Consider the following 11,553-nt stretch of genomic DNA (forward strand, 5'->3'; position numbering starts at 1 on the left):
AAGACAATGAATTATTGATACTCAGCCAACGTCTCTGACCGGCAGTCTGTGAAAGCTAATCAGTAGTAAGGTAAATGGGAAGGTAAGGCTGTTGGCAGCACAAACACCTTTTTTGAGTTGAAGATCACCACACAAAAGAGAACATGGGGCGGCTGCATAATTCACATGGATTTTTGTGGGTATAAACTTTCAAGGATGGATACTTTCTACCTACAGAACTACTATCTATGTCCATAGACCTTAATCATGTTAGACGCCATGTTGAATTTAACGTGGCTGTGAGGGACAGACGTGCAGTCGCACTGTATATAGGTCCTGTATAAAGATCATGTCAATTATCAACTCAAAATAACTTTCAAAACGGTTTTGTTTTGTCTACTAAAAGTTAGTTTTTTTCAGGAAGATGTTTCCATTGCTAAAAAATCGGTATGAACGCACTGTACTTCAATTTTCATACCTGTCAAAAATGAAATATTTCGCTATCTTATGCACATGGTCAAATTAAAAACTCGTTATCTAATTAGTAAAACATACAATCAGGGGTGTAGGAACTATTTTAAAAAGCATTGCAAGAGGGATATTTCTTTCCTGAAGTACAAGTTGCAAGATTAAATCTTGCTTAAAGGGATAGTCCACCCAAAAATGACAATTTTGTCATCATTTACTCACACTCATGTCATTCCAAACTTGTACACATTTTTTCTTCTTCTAGATATTTTTGAAGAATGTTGATAACCAAACCGTTTTGGTTTCCATTGACTTCCATTGTACGTACAAAAATATAATGGAAGTCAATGGGAACCGAAATTGTTTAGTTACCAACATTCTTCAAAATATGTTCCTTTGTGTTCCACAGAAAAACGAAAAACGTACATTTAAATGACGACAGAATTTTCATTGGGTGGTCTATGCTTTTAATTAAAAATAACAATAAAATAAAAATCTATTCAAATTACTTGCATTTTTAACATATTTTTATGCAGATGGATGAGAAATCTCACTGGTGCCCTATATCGCCTATGACCACGACCACCGCTAACTAGAGGGAAGTATAATACTTAATGTAGCAAACTTTTTAACGACTGGTAAGGGGAGTGAACTAGCCTCCGACAGCTACTGCAGCAGCCGAGTTAATTGCAGCTTTTTAGAGGGTCTGAGATGAAAGACGGTGGACCAAACCCCCCCTAAATAGGGTCAAGCGATGCCTATGGGACACACTGAGTAATGAGACTTTGAAAAGTAATGATTAACTCTGAATAAATGTAGAAATCGCAGTCGTCGTAACACCCCTGCATACAAGAAACATGGTTGGCCAAACGCGAACTAATGAAACTACATTTTTATGACCAAGTAAGACAGGTGGAAGTAAAAGTATGCGGATTATACGAACACAAGAGCAAAGCGTCGTGCTGCAGGAGAGGTGTAGGTACCAGCTGCAGGCCTGGAGAGCTGGATAGAGTCCTCAGTACCGTAATGAGCCCAGGTCTGTGGTGCAGTCATCAGAGCAGGATCTGTAATGAGCCACAGTCTCGGGTGGAGGCCCAGTTTGGTTGGGTTTGTGTAAAAGTGTCTATGTCTGTGTGTGTTTATGTGAGAGAGACTGAAAGAAGTAGAGCTCGAAAGAGAGAGAGAATGTTCCCAGCTCCCCCCTGGTGACAGCGATGGGCCAGTGCCATGGCCGCGGCGCTGGGAGGAAGCTGAGGCTCTGCATTATTAATGTGCGCCGCGGCGTCCTCGCCTCTTCCCAGCCGCACAGCTCACTGCCCGTCCTGCCATCACAGAGGGAGAGAGAAAAAGAGAGAGAGAGCGTGAGAGAGAGGTATGTATGGGGGTGTAGATAAAGAGAGCAAGAGAGGGATGGTAGTGTGGTTGTGCCTGTTAGTGAATGCAGTGTGTTTGTGTGTATGTGTTGGGCTGAAGAAACAATGTTTTTTTTCTTTTGGTCAGTGTGAATATATATATATATATATATATATACCCGAGAGAGGACATAGTTTTCAGCCAATATATCCACAGAAACAAAAAACGGCAAGTATAGCCTATCTACGTGTGCTGAATAGACATATTTTTCAGGCTAAAGTATTAGACTTTAGGGAAAACAGTTATCCGCATTGCATTCAAAAAATACTGACACATTGAATTAATTTATGTTAACATGAATCTTCTTATAGATGAAAATGAAATATGAAATGCAGCAGAAAAGTCACAACATGATATGTATGAGTATTTATTTATTTATTTAATTTTTATTTTTTTACAATTTTGGTTAAGGTTCTGAAAAGTATTTTTTCCCATTAATTTTTCCAGTTCTAAAAAGTCTCTGTTAAAGCGCTATAAACAACGAACCAAGCCAACCGCCAACCATGAGGTGAATGACAGCATTACAAATCTTTACTTGAAAATTGAACAAAAAGACAAAGATACAACGGCTTTAGTGAGGGAAAGAACTATAATCCTATGAAGCATTGCAAATTACATGATACAATTAAAAATAGAAAAATCTTGAACCTGCAACACTGTTCTTATTAGGTTAGGCCCAAGTTTAGGCCCTAATATAACTGAAGAAAGCTATCTGTTAGCATTCCCATCCATCTCAATGCCAGTTGACATTTATGCATTTGGCAGATGCTTTGGAAGTGACTTACAGCGCATTCAAGGTATACATGCATTCAGGACCTTGGCATTTCTAGCGCCATGTTTCATGGGTACTCAGTTACACAAACCTATTTTTTGAGACTGAGCCTTGTTGAATGATCCATCTTTACTACAACTCATTTAACCACAGCTCAAGTTGCAATTTTAAGACCCATCCAAAAAATGGTCGCTGGTAAAATATTTAATATATAATGACTATTATGCTGCTCGCAAACAAAAAAAAAAAAAAGTCAGAAGACATTATGTTTGAATAACTGTCAATGAATTAACATGTTTTTGCTCGCATAACGGTGCTGAAAAAGCCAGTCTATACAGGTTTTAGCTAGATATAGCTGGTTTTACAGTCTGATTTAACAGGTTAAACTGGTTTAGCTGGTTGTCAACCTGGTCTCCCAGACCAAACCACCTGAATAGTGCACAATACCTTTCTAAACCCAGCCAACAGGTCAATCTGACCAGACTAAACCAATTTAAGCTAGTTTAATATGCTTTTTTCATCAGGATAGACTAGTTATGGCATCTACCCCAATAGGCCAACTTTATCCCAAGTAACTTGGTGGCCATCTTGGTTTCTGGTCAAGAAGAGCCTCTGTTTACATAAATGGTAAAAGACTACTATATACAGTCTCATAAATTTAGCCTCTTTTGCTCAAATCAGGCAAAAATATAGATAGATAGATAGATAGATAGATAGATAGATAGATTAAGGCAAGATTTCCTGTCTTACAGCTGCCATATTGAGCATTAAATTTCATCCAATCATTTGGTTCATACAAGTTTTTTGGGTTGCGATCAGTTGTAGAGTAGGTTAGCGTTAGATGTTGCAGTTGTGTTCATGTAGGAGTGTGAAGCTAAAGGTGAGTCTTAGGTTGCACATAAAGCTGTAGATGCTTCGACGGGGTTGGAGGCTTCCAGGAAGGTTCTTTGGGCACACTGTTGGGCGTTCATGATGTATCAGTGAGGTTGTGGTGGGTAAACGTGGTACTGGACTCTTTAGTGGATGGTGAGGTAGAGTTAATCAGGCTGCTGTGGAGTGGAAGGTCAGGCTTCCGAGCAGACCTGTCACAGTGGGAGAATCCTAGAATCTTATCACCGCCACACAGACATGCAACCGCGCTGATCTGCTCACCCTCATGGCCAACACGCGCGTGCCCTTCCCCCAGCCCCACGCTCGCTTCCTCGCGACGGCCTGAGCCAAGACAACAGCGACAGCCAGCCGAGCCCAATAACCCTGCTGGACCGCTTTGCTGGAGACGTTCAGCGCGACATACAAGCAAACAAGAATGGGCAGAATATCAAAGCCTAATGCATAATCGGTAATTGATTCCAAGATCACTAATGTAAATTGGATCATTTCATGTCCATAACATTTTCTAACACCTCAGAAGGTGCTATATCTAAGATTTTATCTCAAATATGAAAGTTGCCGTACCACTAGTGGCACCAAAGGAGGAAATCAGCTTACAAATTGCTTGCTTTAAGTTATCTCTGCATTTAATTTTTATTTTCAATAGTTTATAAAGATTTTATGTAATTTTGCTTCTCAAGTAAATGTTTCTTAATTTAAGAATGTTTTGATATTTGTGTAACACTTTAGTATAGGGACCAATTATCACTATTCACTATTAGAATGCCTGTTAATAACATATTGGCTGTTTATTAATACTTATAAATCACATATTCTGCGTGACCATATTCTACATCCCTAATCCTACTCAATACCTAAACTTAACATCTACCTTACTAAAAAATGAATAAGCAGCAAATTAGGGCTTCATTGAGGCAAAAGTCATAGTGAATGGTTTGCTAATAGCGAGAATTGGACATTAAAATAAAGTGTGACCAATATTTGTACTGGAAAACAAGAAATAATGCAGAGTAAAACTCCCTTTTTGAAGAGTACAACCAATAAATATTTACAAATTTGGCACGTAGCAACTAGATTTTTTTTCCCTTTTCTTTATCCTGAACAATCTTATTTAACCAAACATTATCCAAAAAGTTGAAGCCAACAAAAAAGTGAATCTGACCACTCAGATGAGGTACTGGGATACTGATTACTTAACTGAATTAGGGTGTGGATCTCAGCAGCGACCTTGCCTGACTTTTCTCCTCAGGGTGTGGAAGAGTGAGAGGAAGAGGGAGAAGAGGAGAGGCTCCAGCGCTGTGGGAGGCAGAGTGCCTGAGGGCCCGGGCCTGTGGCTGAGGGTGAGGCGTGAATGAGCAAACCCAATGACTTGCTGCAGTGAAGAAAGACACGTCACCATCGCTGTGGAGATCTCCACGTTAACAGACCCCACAACTACAAAACCATAACACAATATCTGCAAGCTGTTTCATAAATTGGAGAGTTTCTCCTCGAAACACTGCACCAGAATATGTTCATGTCTGGTGAGCTGACAGATGTCCCCTCAAACAGGTACCTGTCTCGTAAACAATGACAGGTGGGCATTGTTTTATTACAGTACATGCATGAGGCATGTATTGCCTAGGGTGCATATGGTAGATATATATACGTACATCCTATAAGGGCACATGACACTCTAGTGTATGAACTTCCAATAAAATAAGATTGACACATTTCTACCCACCTACTGCTCTGTAGGGAATACTATGATATACCAGGAATATAAAGCCATTGCAGTGAAGTGCAATGCACGGCAATTCATCTACTTTAGCTTTTTTAATGGGATTGTTTACCCATAAATTAAAATTTAGTCATCATTTACTCACCCTCATCTTGTTCCAAACTGTATCACTTTTTTTCTTCCACATCGTTTCCATTTGCTGAATGAAAAATAAACACTGCTCTTCTCCATACAAAGAAAGCATACAACGACCAGAAGCTGTCCAGTAAAATAAAAATAAGATAAATTATTAAAATAATTATAATTGTGTGTGTGTGTATATATATATATATATATATATATATATATATATGTATATATATCCAGTAACAATTTTTATGCTTAATTTACCTGATATTAATGAATGAAGGCCAAGCTTATGTAGTTTTCATTATTTTTATTATAATGCTAATAAATGTATGAATAGTTTATGATTACATGCTAAATTTAATAGTGTATGGTGAATGTAAACATTTATATTATTGTTAATGTCTTTATAATGCTTTTTTTTTTTTTTGCATATTATTGACTTAAGCAGACAAATTGTTTTTAAATAAAATATAAAAACATCAATGGTCTCTAGATACACGCTAATTAAATTTGTAAAACCACTAGTAAGATAACAGCAATATCAGATACATTTTTTAAAAAAGAATCTCTCTCACTCTCTCTTTCCCTGTCACTTTCCAACTCTCTTTTTTTTCTTTCTTTCTTTTTTTTCTCAAGCGTAGAGCTTGCATTAACAGAATCTGGGATAAATGCAACTTGAGAATCTCAGTTAAATAAATGGTACCTCTCACGCGCTCACACTCTCCCACCATCAGCCCCCCCAGCACACTCACACAATCACACACACATGTACACACAAACACACACGCGCACGCAAGCACACCCGCAGAAACAGATTAAGCTCAAATCAATGGCTGGAGCTGAAGCGGAGGAGAGATTTCACCCTGGCTTCTCGTTAAGGCCTGGCTGAGGCGCGGAGGCTCGGGGGAGTGTTATTACCAGGGTGATGGTTGATAAGACGCTCGTTCCTCCACGCCGCGTCCCGCGGGACAGATACATCGCGCAGCCATGGAAACCGTAAGGCTAGGTGTTATGCTATAATTGGGCCGGTGCTTTTAACAGCACAGCCACACAGCCAGGTATGCCAGCGTCTTCAAATGAGAAATTATACCATGGTGTGTGGAGGAAGAGGAAGAGGGAGCGAGAGAGTGAGCGAGCAGAAACGTAAAAGCCTTGGACCTTCACCTTTTCTAATACGCAGCTTCTTTCTTTAATTCGCTCTCTTTCTGTCTCTCTCTGCGTCTACTCTGTACCTATCCACATATTAGATGGGATATATTTATAGGAAGGGAGTGGAATGATTTTACACACTAATCAATGAGATTAAGACATACAAATATTTTAAAATGAGTTTCAAATCTGTTAATGTTGAAATCAATATTAACCCGGAGGTATTGAGTCATGACGTCAATTTGTAGGCCAACTCAGTAGGTGGGAGTCAACATCTAGTGTGACATTGGCTGCTTCCGAAAGCGTATAGGCTGCTTGCCTCGCTGTCCTATCAGGCAATGACTTTGCAGGCACATCCCGACACTGATTTCGGACAGACTTCTGAGGCAGCATACTGGTCTAATGATCTACAGCAAAATAGAGAGAGCTTTGGTAAAAACTAAGCCAATATTTAAATACTGCTATACATAGGCTCCATTTACACACAAACTGTCATGAATTGTTTCCCAAATCATGCACTATACACTTATTCTAGTCACTATGTACTCAACCGTCTAGTTTATAAATTATCTAGGGTAATTTTGTCATCCAGCAATGGAGCCCCTCTCCTTGAGTGCATGAAATGTCCCAAATCCCACACTTATGGAATTTTGAGTGTAAACACACTAATCACACTATACTAAAAACGGACATAAAATAGTGCATAAGTACGCAAAGTTGGATGCACCACTGGAATTAAACGCACAGCATTGTGGTATATCATAGGCGACGAAGGATGCTGCGATCTGATCTCAGTAGATGGTATGACATGCCTTGTTGCCTTGCTACCTTTATATGCTACCTGTGGAGGCAGCATTTTTCAGCTTTCAGACACAGCCATAGTTCTCCGAAGGAAGTCAAAAAAGTGTTGTGTGTGTTATTTTTACATTTCTTAATTCATTTATTTGAATACATACTTGAAATAATATGAAAATGAAAATATGAAAACACTATTGCCTGCTTTCAAGGATTTAAGATATGCTTAACGAATTAAGTGTAATTAAGCTGACAACTGTTATAGTCAGTGTGTTGCAATTTGTTAGCAACTTATGTTTTTAAAGGACAAAACAGTTTCAGAATTCACAGCCACAGTTTGAGCCAGATGCCTCAGCTGCTCTCCACCAACTGTGCAAACTACAGGCATGACAGGAAATGATGTCACAGCTTTAACACTCATTATCTTAGAACGACTATATTGTTGTTTTGTTTTAAAATGTATATATGCATACATGCATACACAGATAGTAATTAAACAGAGGTAATCTGCATTGTCATTAACAAATAACATGAGATTTACCTTCAGAAATATGTGCTATCACATAATTAATGCTTTTCATTAAACTTTAAATTAAATAAATCTATACTAATAATAGAGCAATAATATGTAATTTTTTCTAAAGAAAATGTAGCCTTTTAAATGTAGGCACTTATACCTACGCAGGTTAACCAACTAACACAAAAAAAACATACATTGAACACACACACACACACACACACACACAATCTCCTGCATTCGGTGTTGTTTACATAAACTTTGAAAGCTCCAGGAGGGACTTGCAGGGGATGAGCGGAGAGGTAGGTGCAGGGTGCAGAAATAGAGGAGAGCAGAAGAGAGGAGAGGGGGAAGAGTTTCGACGGGCAGCCGCTCGCTCTGCAGGCGCTGTTGATTACGATCAATTTCCCTCGTATCGACGCACGCTCTGGCCCTGAGCACTAGTCCCTCCTGCTTTTTACATGCTACGTGCTTTGTGTACCATGACACTTCTCTCTCTTCCTCCTCACTCGCTCTTTCTTTCTTTCTCACCCTTCCTTGCCTTTAGTTCTTTCCATCACGGCCTTTGGAGCGAGACACACCTATGACTCATACTGAATGTGAGGCTAGGAGGTCTCTTAGGACGGCAAAGTGTGAGCAGCGCAATTAAAAACAAACAAACAAACAACAGCAGCCTGTCTCGAACAAGGCTTTTCCTGTTTTCCGAAATAAGTGCTAGGTTGTTGGGTGCAGCTCGGCAGCTGTTGGGATGCTGGGCTGGTGTTGTCGGATTGGAGGCCATGTGCAAGCAGACGGACGGCGGATAGCCGTAATGGAAGGGAAAAAAGTGCTCTTCTGCAAGAGTGAGACCGCAGGCAGGCAGAGTGCGAGAGGGCGCACCCCTCATCGCTCTATCTCTCCGCTCTTGGCAGCCTCCATCCAAATTAATTGCATCTCCGAGAGAACGGGAGAACGAGAGAGAGAGAGAGAGAGAGAGAGAGGGCGAGCAAGATGGCCCTACCGCTAGGCTGGTATTGCTGTGGGGGAATCATTTAAAATTCTACCTCCCGTGTGGTTCCTGGTTTCCAGTTTAATGACCCCCACCCCTCTTGCTCTTACTATCTGAACCCCTCCCTCTGTTTCTTTCCGCTTGCAGCCTTCACCTCCCTAGTTGCCTCGTTCCCCCATCCGTTCTCTCTCTCACTCTCAGGTGTCTACAGAGGACTCTCCCCCAATGCCGACGGCTGCCGCAGTTCCACGTAACGCCCCGCTCGCCAATTACCAATCCGACATCCTTTCCATTGCCCCAGGGATTGCATCTCTACACCTGTTGTCACAGGCGACAAACGAACCTTTTCGCTGATTTCCAAGAGCCACGTGACCAGCGCGCCAACGTATTCGAGCAAGGTGGAAGCACAAAATCAACTTGATTTCTTTCCAGAACGATTTGAATCAAGCAGTGTCGAGGACAGAGAGGACATTGGGGGGTTTCTATATCAGGATGCCCCGTAAACACCCATTGACATTTACACAGAGTTTGGCAACTGCGTGACTCACCTGTGACTAGAAGGTATAGCGTGGAAGACGAGAGGAAAATAGGAGACAAGAAGAGAAAGAGACCTAGAAGCAGGGGGAGATGGGAACGGGGAGGTTGTACGCTTTGGGTCGTGGCCCACCTTGACAGTCACCGGGGTCTGGGACCATCTGGCCTGCGTGTGTGCAAGCGTGTGTGTATGTACGTGTCCTGCCAGGTCTCTGGGCTCCTGTCACCTGCATCAGTGGAGGATAGCAGGAAGGAAGTGCTCTCATTCAGCCAAAAGAGAAAGCGGGTACCGAGCGCCAACCAATAAGACTAAGGACGCAAGCCGTCGCATACAAAGGCAAAGCCTCAATAGCACACATATACAAGGTTAGCATGACTCTGTGCTCCAGTGTGTGTGTACGAGGTTGTTTTCTATTTCATTCTGGTTGGGTGCGGTATGTTCTGGCTCCCCTGGTCTCTCCCCTGTTTGGTCAATAGCAGCGCACAGGCTGCGGATCGATGTGGGGTCAATAGCTTTCAGACGCCTGCCTCTTTGTGCCCGTGCTGATTTAGCTAGCGTCCGGGCCTCTTTCTTACAAACTAGTTTTTTCTTTATGAGCGTCTCACTTAAATACGTCGGCAGCCTGAAATTAGAGACGTGGCAGTAAATCTGTGACGTCCGGAGCACCGTTCGCTCCTTTCTGCCGTCTCTCTCTCACCAAACACACCATAAAAGCTCTGAAAGCATTGACTGCTGTCTGAATCTCCTTGCATCACAACACACTCTAACTTTCCTCCGTTGTGATTGTGTGTGTGTGTGTGAGAGAGAGAGAGGTAGGTAGGGATTGTGTAAGTTCTGTTTGGAGTTAAGGGTAAGTAGAACTGATATATTCGCAAGAGCTTATCTCTCATCTGTTTCTACTCTCCTTTCCTCACCTTTCCACACATCTGCGTCCAGGCCAAAGTTCTGCTCCACCACAGACCTGAGAGTCTGCTTTCACCGTTGGCTTATATTTCATAGCTATGTTGTTGTGGGCCGCATGGATCAATGGTAAGGGCGTGTGTTTATGTTACATGGGAGTCAGACAGTGAATCATTGATTGCAAAGAAGGTAAATAAAATGCATGCATGGAGAACTTATAAATACATGTAGGATAGTTTTGCAAGTTTTCCAATTCGCCACTGAAAACACCAGGTCGGACCGTTATGAGTTTCTAGGGTGATTGGTTCTGGTCTAGTTGGCTTTTATCTGGTTGGTAAAGCTGGTATACCTTGTTAATGGAGCTAGTTACAGTAAGTAGCCTGGCGGAGACAAAAGCATCCCATGAATCTTTGCAAAAAGGGACATTTTTACATTTATTCTTAATGTGCGATGAGTCACTTTGAGGTGACAGGGGGTGTTTGAATTAGCATGCTAGCAATTGATCCAAATGCTGATTGATCTGTAAATATCACACTTCATTGACATATTGGTCTACGGCCATTTTGTGTCTGAGGTTACAATACCCTCTTCCTTATCTGTCTGACACACAAATACGCACATGCACCGGCTATTTGAAACACATAAAGAGACCTAAGTGTCCTCGTCCCGCGCGTCAATGTTCCAGATCTCGCTTCCCCTCCGAAGCTAGCACCGTGATGGAGAGGCTCCTAGCGAGCGAAGCAGCATTATGGTAATTGTCATTACCGAGGCTGGAGCGGATGCGTGACTGACGCCATTAGAGAGAGTGCAATTACAGTAGGGTTTGGCGACCTTGCTGACTGGAGGAGGTCAGGGCTTCTCATTAGAGCGGCGTGGAAGGCAGCCCAGTGTCTCCAGCCTGCCAATCAATACCAGCGCTCCCCTGGCCTGAACTAATCACAGACCTGCCGCCCAGACCCACCCTCTCAAAGAGAGCCCAGGACGAGGAACGTTGATGATGTGATATACACACACACACACACACACACACACACACGCATTGATGTTCACAGCTAAACCTACGTATATAGATCTGGTCAAAGGATCTGAGCGTCGGTTCTGATTTTCAAGGCTGGGCGTCGCTTGAAATTTGACACTGTGATCCGTCCCTGAAACTGGAGCGCGTTAGCTGAGATTGGTCACACAACATGTCTGCAATGCACCGGAGCTAAATTGTGAATATTGCTCAGATTGCAAAAAACTATCTATCTCTCTCTCTCTATCTATCTATCATCTGTCTGTCATCTTTCTTTCTTTC

This window comes from Onychostoma macrolepis, chromosome 21 (assembly GCF_012432095.1).
Source record: "Onychostoma macrolepis isolate SWU-2019 chromosome 21, ASM1243209v1, whole genome shotgun sequence".
NCBI classification, from domain to species: domain Eukaryota; kingdom Metazoa; phylum Chordata; class Actinopteri; order Cypriniformes; family Cyprinidae; genus Onychostoma; species Onychostoma macrolepis.